Source organism: Rattus rattus, chromosome 2 (genome assembly GCF_011064425.1).
Source record: "Rattus rattus isolate New Zealand chromosome 2, Rrattus_CSIRO_v1, whole genome shotgun sequence".
NCBI lineage: Eukaryota > Metazoa > Chordata > Mammalia > Rodentia > Muridae > Rattus > Rattus rattus.
The window spans coordinates 175,888,382-175,907,945 of record NC_046155.1 but is presented as its reverse complement, the minus strand read 5'-3'; positions in this window follow the sequence as shown (position 1 = coordinate 175,907,945).

The window sequence follows — 19,564 nt, the reverse complement described above, 5'->3', positions numbered from 1 at the left end:
CAGGCCTCAACAGATACAGAAAGATAGAAATAATCCCATGCATCCTATCAAACCACCATAGGCTAAAGCTAGTCTTAAATTACAATAAGGGTAAAACGCCCACATATACATGGAAGTTGAATAATGCTCTACTCAACGATAACCTTGTCAAGGAAGAAATAAAGAAAGAAATTAAAGACTTCTTAGAATTTAATGAAAATGAAGGTACAACATACCCAAACTTATGGGACACAATGAAAGCTGTGCTAAGAGGAAAACTCATAGCTCTGAGTGCCTGCAGAAAGAAACAGGACAGAGCACATATCAGCAGCTTGACAGCACACCTAAAAGCTAAAGAACAAAAAGAAGCATATACACCCAGGAGGAGTAGAAGGAAGGAAATATACAAACTCAGAGATGAAATCAACCAAGAAGAAACAAAAAGGACTATATAAAGAATCAACAGAACCGAAAGCTTTTTCTTTGAGAAAATCATGAAATAGATAAACCCTTAGACAGACTAACCAGAGTACACAGAGTATGTGTCCAAATTAACAAAATCAGAAATGAAAAGTGAAACATAACTACAAAATCCGAGGAAATTCAAAAAATCACAAGATCCTATTACAAAAGACTATATTCAACAAAGCTTGAAAATTTGGAGGAAATGGACAATTTACTAGACAGATACCAGGTACCAAAGTTAAATTAGGAACAATTAATTCATTTAAATAACCCCATAATTCCTAAAGAAATAGAAGCAGTCATTAAAATCTCCCGACCAAAAAGGGCCCAAGTCCATAAGGGTTCAGTGCAGAATTCTCTCAGACCTTCATAGAAGACCTCATACCAATATTATCCAAACTATTCCACAAAATTGAAACAGATGGAGTGCTATGGAATTCCTTCTATGAAGCCACAATTACTCTTATACCTAAACCACACAAAGACCCAACAAAGAAAGAGAACTTCAGACCAATTTCCCTTATGAATATCGACGCAAAAATACTCAATAAAATTCTGGCAAACCGAATCCAAGACTACATCAAAACAATCATCCTTCATGATCAAGTAGGCTTCATTCTAGGATTGCAGGGATGGTTTAATACACCAAAAACCATCAACATAATCCACTATATAAACAAACTGAAAGATAAAACCCACATGATAATTTGATTAGATGCTGAGAAAGCATTTGACAAAATTCAACATCCCTTCATGATAAAAGTCCTGGAAAGTATAGGAATTCAAAGCCCATACCTATACATAGTAAAAGCCATACACAGCAAACCAGTAGCTAATATTTAACTAAATGGAAAGAAACATGAAGCAAACACACTAAAATCACAGACTAGAAAAGGCTGTCTAATCTTTCCCTACTTATTCGACACACTTCTTGAACTTCTAGCCAGAGCAATCAGACAACAATAGGAGATCAAAGGGATACAAATTGGAAAGGAAGAATTCAAAATATCACAGTTTGCAGATGATATGACAGTATATTTACGTGATCCCAAAAGTTCCACCAGAGCACTGGTAAACCTGATAAAACACCTTCAGCAAAGTGGCTGGGTATAAAATTAACTCAAATAAATCATTACCCTTCCTCTACACAAAAGAGAAATAAGCCGAAAAATAAATTAGGGAAATTACACCCTTCATAGTAGTCCCAAATAATATAAAATACCTCAGTGTGAGTCTAACCAAACAAGTGAAAGATCTGTATGATAAGAACTTCAAGCTTCTGAAGAAAGAAACTGAAGAAGATCTCAGAAGATGGATAGACCTCCCATGCTCATGGATTGGCAGGATTAATATAGTAAAAATGGCCATTTTTACCAAAAGCGATCTACAGATTCAATGCAATCCCCATCAAAATACCAATCCAATTCTTCAGAGAGGTAGACAGAACAATTTGCAAATACATCTGGAATAACAAAAAATCCAGGATAGCTAAAATTATCTTCAATAATAAATGGACGTCCAGAGGACTCACTATCCCTAAACTGAATCAGTATTACAGAGCAATAGTGATAAAAACTGCATGGTATTGGTACAGAGAAAGACAGATAGAACATTGGAACAGAATTGAAGACCCAGAAATGAACACACACAGCTATGGTCACTTGACTTTGACAAAGGAGCCAAAACCATCCAATGGAAAAACAATACCATTTTCAGCAAATGGTGCTGGTTCAACTGGAGGTCAGAATATAGAAGAATGCAGATCGATCCATTCTTATAACCTTGTACAAAGCTTAAGTCCAAGTGGATCAAGGACCTCCACATCAAACCAGATACCCTCAAACTAATAGAAGAAAAAGTGGGGAAGCATCTCGAACACATGGGCACTGGAGAAAATTTCCTGAACAAAACACCAATGGCTTATGCTCTAAGATCAAGAATCGACAAATAGGATCTCATAAAACTATAAAGCTTGTCTAAGGCAAAGGACACTGTCGTTAGGACAAAACGGCATCCAACACATTGGGAAAAGATCTTTACGAATCCTACAACTGAGAGAGGACTATACAAAATATGCAAAGAACTCAAGAAGTTAGACTGCAGGGAGACAAATAGCCCTATTAAAAATTGGGTTGAAGAGACTGAAGGACACCCATTCAGAGCCTGCCCCACATGTGGCCCATATATATACAGCCACCCAATTAGACAAGATGGATGAAGCAAAGAAGTGCAGAAGTGTAGATCGCTCCTGAGAGACACAGCCAGAATACAGCAAATACAGAGGCGAATGCCAGCAGCAAACCACTGAACTGAGAATAGGACCCCCGTTGAAGGAATCAGAGAAAGAACTGGAAGAGCTTGAAGGGGCTCGAGACCCCATATGTACAACAATGCCAAGCAACCAGAGCTTCCAGGGACTAAGCCACTACCTAAAGACTATACATGGACTGACCCTGGACTCTGACCTCATAGGTAGCAATGAATATCCTAGTAAGAGCACCAGTGGAAGGGGAAGCCCTGGGTCCTGCTAAGACTGAACCCCAGTGAACTAGACTGTTGGGGGGGGGCAGCAATGGGGGAGGGTGGGGAGGGAACACCCATAAGGAAGGGGAGGGGGGGATGTTTGCCCGAAACCGGAAAAGGAATAACACTCAAAATGTATATAAGAAATATTCAAGTTAATAAAAAAAAATTGGGTTGAGAGCTAAACAAAGAATTCACAGCTGAGGAGTGCTGAATGGCTGAGAAGCTCCTAAAGAAATGTGCAACATCTTTAGTGATAAGGGAAATGCAAATCAAGATAACCCTGAGATTCTACCTCACACCAGTGAGAATGGCTAATATCAAAAACTCAGGTGACAGTAGATGCTGGTAATGATGTGGAGAAAGAGGAACACTCCTCCATTGTTGCTGTGATTGTAGACATTTGTCGCATACACATAAAGCCACCAAACTAGATAAGATGAATGAAGCAAAGAAGTGCAGGCTGACAGGAACCGGATGTAGATCTGTCCTGAGTGACACAGCAAGAATATGACAAATACATAGGCGAATGCCAGCAGCAAACCCCTGAACTCAGAACGGGACCCCTGTTAAAGGAATCTGAGAAAGGACTGAAAGAGCTGAAGGGTCTTGAAACCCCATATGAACAACAATGCCAAGCAACCAGAGCTTCCAGGGTCTAAGCCAGTACCCAAACACTATACATGGACTGACCCTGAGCTCCAAATGCATAAGTAGCAATGAATAGCCTAGTAAGGGCAAGAGTAGAAGGGGCAGCCCTTGGTCCTGGCAAGGCTGGACCCCCAGTGAACGGGAATCTTGGCAGAAGGGCGGTCATAGGGGGTGGGGGGAGGGTGGGGAGGGGAACAGCCACATAGAAGGGAAGGGGGCAGGGTTACGGGGACGTTGACCTGTAGACCGGGAAAGAGAATAACAATTGAGATGTAAATAAGAAATACCCAATTTTTTAAAGATGGGAAAAAACAAAGTTATTATTCACTTGTAAGTTAGTTACTGTGTTCGTCTTCCTGGGGTTGTGTTACCTCAAAGAGTTCTTTTCTAGTTCCCTCCATTTGCCTCCATATTTCATTAAGTAATGTTTTTAACAGCTGAGTAATATTATATATCTATATCTATATCTATATTTATATCTAAATCGATATCGATATAGATATAGATAGACATATATATTCCAGTTTAGGAATACATAGCTAGTGTATTGGCTAGTTTCATATGTCAACTTGACACAGGCTGGAGTTATCACAGAAAAGGAGCCTCAGTTCTGGAAATTCCTTCATGAAACCCAACTCTAAGGCATTTTTTTCTACTAGTCGTCAAGAGGGGAGGACCAAGTCCATTGTGGGTGGTGCCATCCCAGGGTTGGTGGTCTTGGGTTTTATAAGAAAGCAATCTGAGCAAGCCAAGGGAAGCAAGCCAGTAAATAGCATCCCTCCATGTCCTCTGCATCAGCTCCTGCCTCCTGACCCACTTGAGTTCCAGTCCTGACTTCCTTTGGTAATGAAATAGCAACATGGATAAGATAAATAAATCCTTTCCTCCCCAACTTGCTTCTTGGTTATAAAGTTTGTGTAGGAACAGAAAACCTGACTAAGACAGCTAGTTTCCAGTTTCTGGCTATTATGAATAAAGCTGTTAAAAACATAGTCGATTAAACAAGAGTCCTTCTGGTACAGTGAAGCATCCTTTGGAGATTATATATATCAGCAATGGAGCAGTGCTCCCTTACTAAATATCCTCACCAGCATGAACTGTTACTCCATTTCAGAGTCCTTATGATTTGCATTTCCTTAATGTCTAAGAATGCTGTACATTTCTTTAAGAGCTTCTTACCCATTTGAAAATTCTTTATAGATCTGTACTACATTTTAAATTAGATTATTTGTTTTATTGGTTATCTGCTTTCTTGAGTTCTTTATGTAGTTAGTTTTGAGTCCTCTGTTAGATGTGCAGTTAGTGAAGATTTTTTTCCCATTTTCTAGGCTGCGCTTTGGCCTTTTGACTCTGTTCTTTACCTTAAAGAAGCACTTCAGTTCTGTGAGGTTCCAATAATTAATAGATTTAATGTCTGTGCTACAGGTTTTTTGTTCAGAAGTTTGTCTCTAATGACAATATGATTAAAGCCATTCCTTTCTTTCTCTTCTATCAGGTTTAGTGTATCTGGCCTTATGCTAACATCTTTCATCCATGTGGACTTGAGTTTTGTGCATTGTAGTTTGTATGTACATCATATTTGCATTCTTCTATAGGGAGACCTCCAGTTAGAACATTACATTTATTCAAGGCCCTGATTTTTCCTTTTTCTTTTTCTCTTTCTTTCTTTCTTTCTTTCTTTCTTTCTTTCTTTCTTTCTTTCTTTCTTTCTTCTCTTTCTCTCTCTTCTCTTTCTTTCTTTCTTCCTCTTTCTTTCTTTCTTTCTTTCTTTTACATTAAGTAATTTTGGGATCTTAGTCAAAAAACCACATGTCCTTAGGTATATGCATTTACTTCTGGGTGTTATTTTGACCTCATTAATCAATCGCACTATTTTTATGTGAATGCCATCCAGTTTGTATTTACTTTTCTTTAATTTTATTTTCTTGGATATTTTATGTATTTCTATTTAAAATGTTATTCTTTTAACCTCCTCTCCCATACCCCCTCCCACCTCCCACTGTTTCAATGAGGGTGCTCCAACTTCAACAAAACCACTTATACCTCAACAGCCTGGAAAGGACCTTTCACAGGACTAAGGGATTTTCCTCCCATTGATGCTGGACAATGTTATACTCTGCTACTTATGTGGCTGTAGTCATGGGTTCCTCCATGTGTACTAATTGGTTGACAGCTTAGTCCCTGGGAGATCTGGTGGGATCTGTTGGGGTGATATTGTTGCTCTTCCTATAGAGTACCCCTTCAGGTCCTTCAATCTTTTCTCTAAGTCTGCCATTGGCGTCCCCTTGCTCAGTCCAATAGTTAGCTGCAAGCATCCTCATCTGTATCAGTAGGACTCTGGCAGAGGCCCTCAGGGGAAACCCATATCAGACTCCTGTCAGAAGCACTTCTCAGCATCAGCAGTAGTGACTGGTTTTGGTGATTGCATATGGGTTGGATCCCGAGGTGGGGCAGTCTCTGGATGACCTTTGCTTAAGGCCCTACTCTACTCTTTTTCCCTGTATATCCTCCCATGAGTGTTCTGTTCTCCTTTTTAAGAAGGAATGAAGCATCCATATGTTGGTCTTTCTTCTTCTTGAGCTTCATATGATCTGTAATTTTTTCTTAGGTATTCTAAGATTTGTGTCAATATCCAGCTATCAAAGAATTCATACCATGTGTGTTCTTTTGTGACTGAGTTACCTCACTCAGGATGATATTTGCTAGTTCCAAACATTTGCCTAAGAATTTCATGTAATCACTGATTTTAATAGCTGAGTAGTACTCCATTGTGTACCACATTTTCTGCATCAATTTTTCTGTCGAAGGATATTTTGGTTTTTTTGTTTTTTCTAACTTCTGGCTATTATAAATAAGACTGTTATGAACATAGTGGAGCATGTATCCTTGTTATATGTTGGAGCATCTTTTGGGTGTATTTCCAGGAGTATAGTTGGGTCCACATGTAGCAATATGCTCGATTTAATGAGGAACCACCAGACTGATTTGTAGAGTGGTTGTTCCAGTTTGCAATACCATCAAGAATGGAGGATTATTCCTGTTTCTCCGTATCCTTGCTAGAATCTACTTCCACCTGAGTTTTTGATCGTAGCCATTTTGCTGGAGTGAAATGGAATCTCAGTGTCATTTTGATATGTATTTCCTTGATGAATAGGGATGTTGAAAATTTCTTTAGATGCTTCTCTGCTGATCCAGATTCCTCACTTGAGAATTCTTTGTCAGCTAAACACCCCATTTTTAATAGCATTTTTTCATTCTCTGGAGTTTAACTTTTTTTTCCTTTGTTTATGTTAGATACTAGTCCTCTATAGGACATAGGGTTGATAAAGAACTTTTCCAATATGTTAGTTGCCATTTTGCCCTTTGACAGTGTCCTTTGCCTTTCAGAAACTGCAATTTTATGAGATCACATTTATCAATTCTTGATCTTAGAGCATAATACATTGGTATTCTGTTCGGGAAAATTTCCCCTGTGCCTCTGTGTTCAACATTCTTACCCACTTTTTTTTAATATCCAGCCTCTCTGTTTGGAGTATAGATATTTGGAGTTGAGAGTTCATTTTGGTAGTTTTTCCTTTAATATATATGAAGTGCACTTTTCTTTCTTGGTAACTTTTGGCTGAAAGTCAATATTATTTGTTATGAGAATAACTACTTCCGTATGTTTCTTGGGACCATTTGCTCAGAAAATTTTTTCCAGCCTTCCATTCTGAGGAAGTATCTGTTTTTGTCACTGAGGTGTGTTTGCTGTATGCAGCAAAATGCTGGATCCTGTTTATGTATCCATTCTTTTAGTCTATGTCTCTTTATTAAGGAATTGAATCCATTCGTGTTAAGAGATATTAAGGAATATTGATTGTTTTCTCTTATTTTTGTTGTTAGAGTTGGAATTATGTTTGTGTTGCTATCTTTTTTTGGGGGTTTGTAGCAGAAAGATTACTTTCTTGCTTTTTACAATGTTCAGATTACCTCCTGGTGTTGGAGTTTTCCATCTATTATCCTTTGTAGGGCTGGATTTGTGGAAAGATATTGTGTAAATTTGGTTTTGTCATGGAATATCTTGGTTTCTCCTTCTCTGTTGAGAGTTTTGCTGGATATAGTTGCCTTGTCTGGCATTTATGTTCTCTTAGTGTCTGTATGATATCTAGATTTTGATTAATTATTTTTATTATCTTAAGAAGTACTTAAATGTCTAGTTCTGTACATAGGATTTTTTAGCATAGGTGTACAATTAAGGTAAGTGGCAAAAGAGAAGCAAGAGAAAAATATAGTATGTCCTTAAAATGGGAACTATGAAGGGGAACTCTTACTACCTAATGAATTATACTTGCATCTTTGCTAGAAAAAGGGGGGATTTTACCTGAAAGGAAGTAGCTCCCCACATTCATTGTGATGCTGCCTTATGGTAGCAAGCAGGTTCCATATTACATGAGGATACTTTGAATAGCAAGAAGCAGCCTCCTCAGGGAGGAAAGCAGTCTATGCTAGCAGAAGCAAGCCTCCACATAGCAGGGTTTGGACCCATTACATATAAAATTTATAGAGTCTCACTTAAAAAAACAAGAAATTGAACCAAAGTGCCCTACTCCATCTTTTTCTACAGTCTGTTGTTTCCAGTCTCTTGATGTGAATGAAAAGATACTGTAATGTTGTAAACCATGAAATTGCATGGGCAATGACTTATATTGTCCTGTGATTATCATCAGATATTTATATCAAACTTAAAATTTATTATATTCTACCCTCTTTTCAAATAGACTAATTATTATTATTATTGTTATTATTATTATTATTCAAAAACTGTTTATCCATAACAACCTACCTGAAATATTGAAAACTACTTTCAAATCATTTTAGTATAATATTATCTTAAAGCATTAACAAGAACAAATTACTAAAATGTACTCAAGAATGCAATCATGAAGAGTTGAAAGAATCCTTTTTCCTGTGTGTTATCAGAGTACTTGTTGCTTTTTTTGAAGAAGCATACATGAAACTGAAGATCAATTCTAAGCAGTAGCCTAGCCAGTGTTAGAGATGAGCTTGATATTCAAGAATTTCTTGCCAAATGTGGTTTTCTTTTTGATAAATTCAAAGGAAAACCCATTAAATGTACACAAACCTTCAGCTAAAACATTCTCATACTCTGCAAAGAACAAAATGCAAAGGATTTCTATGAGAAAAATAAAACAAAACAATAAAACAACATAGTCAGTCATGTTTGGCAAGAAGGTTTGATAATAATGTGCAAAAGAGCAACACACGTTTGCAGTCTGAAACAGGCAAGTTTCTGCTAGCATCAAGGACCAAATGATGCATAGGTACATTATTAGTAGGTAAGGAATTTGGGGAAAAGTCATCGGGTAGACATTAGACTATCCCCCTGTCATTAGATAATCCTTATAAATGGACAAGTTTTTCTTTCCTGTATAATAATAGTTTACTGGTAGATGTGAACAAACATGAGCCTAAAACATTACTACCATTTGCACAGAAGTCTTTGTCTAACAGGCTTAACATACTTTTACCAGGCAGCTTCTTTTTCTTCCTTCTGTCTCTGTGGAATTAATGATTAGAAAATATTTGCCCCTTTAGTGTTTCTCTTTGTAGATAATATTTCTTTGCCAAGATTCTATCAAAAGCCATTATCACTACCTATTTGCTTTGTAGTACTTGGAGTACATTTCAAATTTTGAATGGGGAGAGTGAAATGGATCAGAGTGCAACAGCACTTGCTCCCCATTGTGAGGAACATAATTTTATGTGTGGAACCATAATGTGAAGGAAAGATCAATTCTCACATAGCAGGGTACATACCTGAAGACATTTTGAACTCTGTGAGCTTTTAGTCTTTGTTTCTTTTGAATTTAACCTCACTGTTCTAATATATGAGCTACACTCATGAATTTTAAGCACACTGATTTTGGGCCTAAGGAGCATGGCAAATCTCAGATCCAAGACATGAACAGATGTCTCTGAGGCCTTCTGGTCAAGAGCCTTTGCTATTTGTTCAGATGATCTGGGTTAGGTTCCCAGAAGCCACATTGGCCATTATTTCAGATTCAGTCCCCTTTCTGGAAGACATTTCACACATATGGTGCCATGTACATGAAGGTGAAAAACTATTGCCTTGAAAAAGCCTGGGAGTCTCTCCATTATTCAGACAACTTTGGATATTTCTTTAAACTCAGAACTGCAGCATAACTGAGAGTCATGACAGAAGGTAAGGCAATAAATGATTTTTGTATTCTTATCTTGAAGACACACTTTCTAATAGATAAATTATTTCTATGCAGTTGGTTTTTATTCTGTATGAACTATTCTGTGATTAACTCCACGTTTAAATTAATTTATATAGACATTTAAATGTATAGCCTCTTATTTTTTTCCATCATTATTAACTTGAGTATTTCTTATTTACATTAAGATTGTTATTCCCCTTACTGGTCTTGGGGCCAACATCCCAATAACCCCTCCCATTCACATTCTGTATAGGTGTTCCCCTCCCCAATCTACCCCCATTACCACCCTGCCACCAACAATCATGTTCTCTGGGGGTTCAATCTTGGCAGGACAAAGGGTTTCCCCTTCCACTGGTGCTCTTACTAGGCTATTCATTGCTACCTATGAGGTTGGAGTCCAGGGTCAGTCCATGTATAGTCTTTGGCTAGTGGCTTAGTCCTGGAAGCTCTGGTTTGTTGGCATTGTTGTTCATATGGGTTCTCAAGCCCCTGAAACTCTTTCAGTCCATTCAAAGATTCCTTCAACAGGAGTCCTGATCTCTGTTCAGTGGTTTGCTGCAGGCATTCGCCTATGTATTTGCTGTATTCTGGCTGTGTCTTTCAGGAGAGATCTACATCTGGTTCCTGTCGGCCTACACTTCATTGTTTCATCCAATTATCTAATTGGGAGGCTGTATATGTATGGGCCACATGTGGGGAAGGCTCTGAATGGGTGTTCCTTCTGCCTCTGTTCTAAACATTGCCTCCCTATTCCCTGCCAAGGGTGTTCTTGTTCCCATTTTAAAGAAGGAGTGAAGCATTCACATTTTGTTCATCCTTCTTGAGTTTCATGTGTTCTGTGCATCTAGAGTAATTCAAGCATTTGGGCTCATAGCCACTTATCAATGAATACATACCATGTGTGTTTTCCTGTGATTGGGTTACCTCACTCAGGATGATATTTTCCAGTTCCATCCATTTGCCTATGAATTCATAAAGTCATTGTTTTTGATAGCTGAGTAATATTTCACTGTGTAGATGTACATTTTCTGTATCCATTCCTCTGTTGAAGGGCATCTGAGTTCTTTCCAGCTTCTGGCTATTATAAATAAGGCTGCTATGAACATAGTGGAGCACGTGTCTTTGTTATACATTGAGGCATCTTTTGGGTATATGCCCAAGAGGGGTATAGCTGGGTCATCAGGTAGTTCAATGTCAAATTTTCTAAGGAACCTCCAGACTGATTTCCAGAATGGTTGTACCAGTCTGCAATCCCACCAACAATGGAGGAGTGTTCCTCTCTCTCCACATCCTCACCAGCATTTGCTATTGCCTGAGTTTTTTAACTTAGCCATTCGCACTAGTGTGAGGTGAAATCACAGGGTTGTTTTGATTTGCATTTCCCTCATGACTAAAGATGTTGAACATTTCTTTAGGTGTTTTTCAGCCATTCTGTATTCCTCGGCTGTGAATTCTTTGTTTAGTTCTGAACCCCATTTTTTAATATGGTTATTTGTCTCCCTGTGGTCTAACTTCTTGATTTCTTTGTATATTTTGGATATAAGCCCTCTATCAGTTGTAGGATTGGTAAAGATCTTTGTGCAACTTTTGGCTCTGTTGAATCTTTCCATGGTCCTTTGTGTTTCTACTTGTTTGTTTTCAGCTCTGATTTTGATTATTTCCTGCCTTCTTCTCCTCTGGGTGTATTTGCTTCATTTTGTCCCTTATTCTTATCAAAGACCAGCTTTAGCACCTCACACAATAATAGTAGGAGATTTCAACACCCCACTCTCATCAATGGACAGACATTGGAAACAGAAATTAAACAGAAACATAGACAGAATTATAGAAGTCATGAACCAAATGGTCTTATCAGATATTTGTAGAATATTCTATGCTAAAACAAAAGGATATAACATCTTCTCACCACCTCATGGTACTTTCTCCAAAACTGACCATATAATCAGTCATAAAACAGGCCTTAATAGATACAGAAGAATAGAAATAATCCCATGCATCGTATCAGACCACCACGGGCTAAAGCTGGTCTTCAATAACAATAAGGGTAAAACGCCCATATATACATGCAAGTTGAACAATGCTCTACTCAATGATAACCTGGTCAAGGAAGAAATAAAGGACTTAAAAACTACTTAGAATTGAATGAAAATGAAGGTACAACATACCCAAATTTATGGGACACAATGAAAGCAGTGCTAAGAGGAAAATGCATAGCTCTGAGTGCCTGCAGAAAGAAACAGGAGAGAGCATATGTCAGCAGCTTGACAGCACACCTAAAAGCTCTAGAAAAAAAAGAAGCAAATATATCCAGGAAGAATAGAAGGCAGGAAATAATCAAACTCAGAGCTGAAATCAACCAAGTAGAAAGAAAAAGGACCATAGAAAGAATCAACAGAAGCAAAAGTCAGTTCTAATGATAGGATACAGAGAGTGTGTCCAAATTAACAAAATCAGAAATGAGAAGGAAGACATAACTACAGAATCTGAGGAAATTCAAAAAGTCATCAGATCCTACTACAAAAGCCTATATTCAACAAAACTTGAAAATCTGCAGGAAATGAACAATTTCCTAGACAGATACCAGGTACCAAAGATAAATCAGGAACAGACAAACAATTTAAACAACACCATAACTCCTAACAAAATAGAAGCAGTCATTAAAGGTCTCCCAACCAAAAAGAGCCCATGTCCAGATGGGTTTAGTGCAGAATTCTATCAGACATTCACAGCAGACCTCATACTAATACTATCCAAACTATTCCACAAAATTGAAACAGATGGAGCACTACCGAATTTCTTCTCTGAAGCCACAATTACTCTTATACCTAAACCACACAAAGACCCAGCAAAGAAAGAGAACTTCAGACCAATTTTCCTTATGAATATCGACGCAAAAATACACAATAAAATTCTGGCAAATCGAATCCAAGAGCACATCAAACCAATAATCCACCATGATAAAGTAGGCTTCATCCCATGCATGCAGAGATGGTTTAATATATGGAAAATCATCAACATGATCAATTATATAAACAAACTGACAGAACACAATCATATGATCATATCATTAGATCCTGAGAAATCGTTTGACAAAATTCAACACCCCTTCAAGATAAAAGTCCTGGAAAGAATAGTAATTCAAGGCCCATACCTAAAGATAGTAAAAGCCATATACATCAAACCGGTCGCTAACATTAAACTAAATGGAGAGAAACTTGAAGCAATCCCACTAAAATCAGGGACTAGACAAGGCTGCCCAACTTATTCAATGTAGTTCTTGAAGTTCCAGCCAGAGCAATCAGACAACAAAATGAGATCAAGGATCTACAGATTGGAAAAGAAGAAGTCAAAATACCACTATTTGCAGATAATATGATAGTATATTTAAGTGATCCCAAAAGTTCCACCAGAGAACTACTAAAGCTGATAAACAACTTCAGTAAAGTGGCTTGGTATAAAATTATCTCAAATAAATCAGTAGCCTTCCTCTACACAAAAGATAAATAAGCCGAAAAAGAAATTAGGGAAACGACACTCTTCATAATAGTCCCAAATAATATAAAATACCTTGGTGTGACTTTAACCAAGCAAGTAAAAGATCTGTACAATAAGAACTTCAAGCCTCTGAAGAAAGAAATTTTAAGAAGACCTCAGAAGATGAAATCCCCATCAAAATACCAATCCAATTCTGCAGAGAATTAGACAGAACAATTGGCAAATTCATCTGGGATAACAAAAATACCAGGAGAGCTAAAACTATCCTCAACTATAAAAGGACTTCCGGGGGAATCACTGATCCCTGAACTCAAGCAGTTTTACAGAGCAATAGTGATAAAAACTGCATGATATTGGTACAGAGACAGACAGATAGACCAATGGAATAGAATTGAAGACCCAGAAATGAACCCACACACCTATGGGCACTTGATTTTTGACAAAGGAGCCAAAACAATCCAATGGAAAAAAGATAGAATTTTCAACAAATGTTGCTGGTTCAACTGGAGGTCAACATGTAGAAGAATGCAGATTGATCCATGCTCATCACCCTGTAAAAAGCTTAAGTCCAAATGGATCAAGGACCTCCACATCAAACCAGATACACTCAAACTAAAAAAAAAAAAAGTGGGGAAGCATCTGGAACACATGGGCACTGGAAAAAATTTCCTGAACAAAACACCAATGGATTGTGTTTAAGATCAAGAATCAAAAAATGGGATCTCATAAAACTGCAAAGCTTCTGTAAGGCAACGGACACTGTGGTTAGGACAAAACGGCAACCAACAGATTGGGAAAAGATCTTTACCAATACTACAACAGATAGAGGACTTATATCTAAAAAATATACAAAGAACTCAAGAAGTTAGACCGCAGAGAGACAAATAGCCCTATTAAAAAATGGGGTTCAGAGCTAAACAAAGAATTCACAGCTGAGGAATGCCGAATGGCTGAGAAACACCTAAAGAAATGTTCAACATCTTTAGTCATAAGGGAAAGGCAAATCAAAACAACCCTGATATTTCACCTCACACCAGTGAGAATGGCTAAGATCAAAAACTCAATGTGACAGCAAATGCTGGCGAGGATGTGGAGAAAGAGGAACACTCATCCACTGTTGGTGGGATTGCAGAATTGTACAAATGTTCTGCAAATCAGTCTGTAGGTTCCTCAGAAAATTGGACATTGAGCTACCTGATGATCCAGCTATACCTCTCTTGGGCATATACCCAAAAGATGCCCCAACATATAACAAAGACACGTGCTCCACTCTGTTCATAGCAGCCTTATTTATAATAGCCAGAACCTAGAAAGAACTCAGATGCCCATCAACAGAGGAATGGATACAGAAAATGTGGTACATCTACACATTGGAATATTACTCAGCTATCAAAAGCAATGACTTTATGAAATTCAGAGGCAAATGGATGGATCTGGAAAATATCATCCTGAGTGAGGTAACTCAATCACAGAAAAAACACATGGTAGGCACTCATTGAAAATTGGCTATTAGCCCTAATGCTTGAATTGCCCTAGATGCACAGAAGAGATGAAACTCAAGACAGATGATCAAAATGCAAATGCTTCACTCCTTCTTTAAAAGAGGAACAAGAATACCCTTGGGAGGTGATAGGGAGGCAAAGTTTTAAACAGAGGAAGAAGGAACACCCATTCAGAGCCAGCCCCACATGTGGCCCATACATATACAGCCAGCCAATTAGACAAAGTGGACGAAGCAAAGAAGTGTAGGCCGACAGGAACCGGATGTAGATTTCTCCTGAGAGACACAGCCAGAATACTGCAAATACATAGGCGAATGCCATCAGTAAACCACTGAACTGAGAACAGGACCCCCATTGAAGGAATGAGAGAAAGGACTGGAAGACCTTGAAGGGGTTCGAGACCCCATATGAACAAAAATGCCAACCAACCAGAGCTTCCAGGGATTAAGCCACTAGCCAAAGACTATACATGGACTGACCCTAGGCTCCAACCTCATAGGTAGCAATGAATAGCCTAGTAAGAGCACCAGTGGAAGGGGAGGTCCTTGGTCCTGCCAAGACTGAATCCCCAGTGAACGTAATTGTTGGTGGGAGAGCGGTAATGGGGGGAAGAAGGGGAGGGGAACACACATATAGAAGGGGAGGGGGATGGGTTAGAGGGATGTTGGCCCGGAAACTGGGAAAGGGAATTACAATTGAAATGTAAATAAGAAATACTCAAGTTAATAAAGAAATATATATATATATATATATATATATATATATATATGAAGTAGTTTACTGGACTTGGGGTCAGGCATTAAACTCTTAATTAAAATAGCAAAGAATAGAAAAGATAGTTAAAAAAGAGAGAGAGACAGAACACAAACCTACTCACTTTGATCAAACTTTGTAATTTATAGTCAAACTTCAATCTTCATATAATGTCTATCAAACACCATGTTTAACCATAAGAAAAAAACATCTGCTTTCTCTCTGGAGAGATATCAGCCTTGTTCATCCTCTGTCTTTTATATTTTGCTTCAGACTCTTCTTGGGTGCCTCTAGCTCTTTGTGTCATTCCACTGATAATTGTTAAACATTGTTCACTGAAGCATTTGGGATCCAAAACCATGGAAATCAGAAGTTTGAAAACTATGGAATGAGTCATGTGTGAGAACACAGGATCAGAATTCATAGATAAATGGCAATTATAAGGCCACTATGCTGCTGTAATACTCCATCTGTCATGTTCCTCATTCATTGCCAGGCCCTTCTGCCTTTCAGCGTGCCTGTTTCTGTGCAATGTTGTGTGCTTACAGGAGTGTTTTTTAACTCAAATGTATATTCAAAACACTGTCCACATAAGGGACTGAGAAACTTTTAAATTACTTTTTACCAATTATTTGTCAGTGTAAATATGACTGAATTACAGGAACAAAAGGAATCAAGCATTTAGTAATATTTAGGAAGAAACCATCTCTATGAATTCAGAGTCACAAGGAAGGATAAAGACAGAACTAACACACTCAAACTAATAGAAGAAAAACTAGGGAAGCATTTGGAACACATGGGCACTGGAAAAAATTTCCCGAACAAAACACCCATGGCTTATGCTCTAAGATCAAGAATCGACAAATGGGATCTCATAAAACTGCAAAGCTTGTAAGGCAAAGGACACTGTGGTTGGGACAAATGGCAACCAACAGATTGGGAAAAGATCTTTACCAATCCTACAACAGATAGAGGCTTATATCCAAAATATACAAAGAACTGAAGAAGTTAGACAGCAGGGAGACAAATAACCCTATTAAAAAATGGGGTTCAGAGCTAAACAGAGAATTCACAGCTGAGGAATGCCGAATGGCTGAGAAACACCTAAAGAAATGTTCAACATCGTTAGTCATAAGGGAAATGCAAATCAAAACAACCCTGAGATTTCACCTCACACCAGTGAGAATGGCTAAGATCAAAAACTCAGGTGACAGCAAATGCTGGCGAGGATGTGGAGAAAGGGAACACTCCTCCATTGTTGGAAGGGTTGCAGACTGCTACAACCATTCTGGAAATCAGTCTGGAGGTTCCTCAGAAAATTGGACATTGAACTGCCTGAGGATCCAGCTATACCTCTTCTGGGCATATACCCAAAAGATGCCCCAACATATAAAAAAGACACGTGCTCCACTATGTTCATCGCAGCCTTATTTATAATAGCCAGAAGCTGGAAAGAACCCAGATGCCCTTCAACAGAGGAATGGATACAGAAAATGTGGTACATCTACACAATGGAATATTACTCAGCTATCAAAAACAATGACTTTGTGAAATTCGTAGGCAAATGGTTGGAACTGGAAACTATCATCCTGAGTGAGCTAACCCAATCACAGAAAGACATACATGGTATGTACTCATTGAGAGATATCAGCCTTGTTCATCCTCTGTCTTTATATTTGCTTCAGACTCTTCTTCAAAATGGGTGCAGATCAGCTCTTTGTGTCATTCCACTGATAATTGTTAAACATTGTTCACTGGAAACATTTGGATCCAAACCATGGAAATCAGAAGTTTGGAAACTATGGAATGAGTCATGTGAGAACACAGGATCAGAATTCATAGATAAATGGACTTATAAGGCCACTATGCCTGCTGTAATAATCCATCTGTCATGTTCCTCATTCATTGGAAGGCCCTTCTGCCTTTCAAGCTGTACCCTGTTTCTGTGCAATGTTGTGTGTTAGGGCTTACAGGAGTGTTTTTTTAACTCAAATGTATATTCAAAACACTGTCCACATAAGGGACTGAGAAACTTTTAAATTACTTTTACCAATTATTTGTCAGTGTAAATATGACTGAATTACAGGAACAAAAGGAATCAAGCATTTAGTAATATTTAGGAAGAAACCATCTCTATGAATTCAGAGTCACAAGGAAGGATAAAGACAGAACTAAGAAACAAGCTAAGAACATGAATCTGTTTACATGACACTGGTAAATGTGGAAGAACTGAGAACCTTTCCCAATGTCCAGACATCCTTGAGGATATCTTTTAACTCTGAAGAATAACTATGATGCTGGTCATGAAAGAAAAAGATGTGTTGAATAGTCTTTCTTTTTCTTTCTTCAAGCCACATTTTCTAAAAGATAGATGAATTTTTACTGTACAATTGCCATACATTCTTTATAAACTATGTTGTAGATCCTGCCATGTTCATAAACTAATTTGTATGGATAGATAAGGTATAGCCTCTTATTTGGGGTTTGTTTGCTCTGCAACTCCTTTCAAATGAATTATAATATACACATTTTTTGTATAGTCTTAAGATCAGATTATGATTATAGAAATATTTTAAAATATAATATGTTGGTGAAATTTTTTAATGTTACATATGTATACAATGCCCAATTTTCAATCCCAGGTTTCCTGTAGAGCAGTGGTTCGCAATCTGTGGATCACAGAACACATATATCATACAGTCTTAGGGACCTGCAACCATAAATTTATTTTCGTTGTCACAAATCTAATTTTGCTACTGAGCAGTGACTCAATTCCTAAAAGCATTGGAAATAATTGTTTTGAAATGGTTACAACTCATTAATTGAGAACTTTTACTACACAGGAAGCACAAAATCCAAACAAAAAGTGACTGCTTATCACAATAACTATTGTGTTTGCAATGTAGCAATGGAAGTATCTTACTAAGACAGTCATTGTTGTAGTTCATAGCGTTCACAGCAGGTTAAGACTGTTAATGATTTCCTTCCACCAATATCCTAAATACATCTCAGGTGGTATGGAATTTATATAACAAGAATGAATCATTTTAGTCTTTGTGAACTTGATTTTTCATTCCCTATATCAAAAGTGTACATTGTCCTCAGCAAGAGGGTTTTGCCATCAATTTCTGGTTCATAACCAAGAACAATGTCAATAGTCTGTATTGTTTTGGGAATCTCCAAACATTCAAACCAAAAACTCAATGAAGGCTTCTCACATGTTGCTTTTTACAGCTTCAAAGCTGGGCATAACATTCTGCATAGCATAATACAAAAGAAACCTTCCCACAGACAGTCATTCACAGACCTATCTTATGGATTTTGCAAGGATTCTTAGTGTTAGTTATCCCTTCCCACATCCCCTGGTCCACAATCTACCATTTTAACTATAACGTAATAAAAAATTTTTGTAGTGGGACTAAAATATATCATGAGTCAAGATATTTGGGGGTTTACATAAACAGATAAGTAAAGGAGGTAGATATATACATGTGTGCTATTTTGTGTATATGTGTGTGTGCGTGTGTGTGTGTGTGTATGTGTGTGTGTGTGTGTGTGTGTGTGTTGGGTGTGTATTTGTTGTTTCTGTTTTGGGACTGATAGATCAATTGTGGTATGTATTAATTTATCTCTTAATGTAATTATGCATTTTAAATTTGGGAACCCTGTGGCACTTTAACCTCAAAGTATAGACTTTTATTAAATGACTCATTATTACACATAAAAATCATATGTATGAGTGTCAAGTTGACAGTATTTATTTGTATTTGTTAGCCTTCATTGTCCATATGACTCTTAGGGTGTTTCAGCAAGGTTCAATTGAGGAGAGAAGACTCATTTGAATATGCATGATACAATCTCAAGGCTGGTGTAAAGTTTTAATAAATAGCCCTCTACCCAGAAAATGTGAAACAATAAACAACAGCTTGGGGACGTAGAACGGACTCACATTTT